This window comes from Myotis brandtii, unplaced genomic scaffold, assembly GCF_000412655.1.
Source record: "Myotis brandtii unplaced genomic scaffold, ASM41265v1 scaffold384, whole genome shotgun sequence".
NCBI lineage: Eukaryota > Metazoa > Chordata > Mammalia > Chiroptera > Vespertilionidae > Myotis > Myotis brandtii.
In genome coordinates, this window is record NW_005364745.1 from 650,889 (window position 1) to 651,405 (window position 517).

The 517-nt window shown below is 60.3% G+C and overlaps 1 protein-coding gene across 8 annotated transcripts in view; it reads left to right on the plus strand.

The window, feature by feature from the left end:
• Positions 1-517, plus strand: part of RICTOR (RPTOR independent companion of MTOR, complex 2) — a 96,969-nt gene that overhangs the window by 31,857 nt on the left and 64,595 nt on the right. The window lies entirely within an intron of this gene.

Sequence of the window (517 nt, forward strand, 5' to 3'; positions counted from 1 at the left end):
GTTGCCCCCCGCCCCAGCTCAGCTCAATCGGGGGTGGGGCTGGCCAGCCAACTGCCCATGGCCCCTCCTCCCTGCCGGCCCGGTCCCATGGGCCTCCATCGGGGTGGGCCAGCTGGACCCCACCCATGCATGAATTCATGCACCGGGCCTCTAATAGTAGTATAACCATCTTTTTGGTATGGTTAGGAATTAAAAGGATATAATTTGTGCCTACTGTCATTATAAAATACTAGTGGCCCAGTGCACGAAATTTGTGCGGGGGCGGGGGGGTGTCCCTCAGCCCAGCCTGCACCCTCTCCAATCTGGGACCCCTCAGGGGATGTCCAACAACTGGCTGTTGGACATCCCTCTCACAATCCAGGACTGCTGGCTCCTAACCGCTCACCTGCCTAATTGCCCCTAACCACTCTGTCTGCCGGCCTGCTTGCCCCAAACTGTCCCCCCTGCCGGCCTGATCGCCTACAACTGCCCCCAACTGCCCCCTGGCCAGCCTGCTTGTCCCCAACTGCTCCCCCCT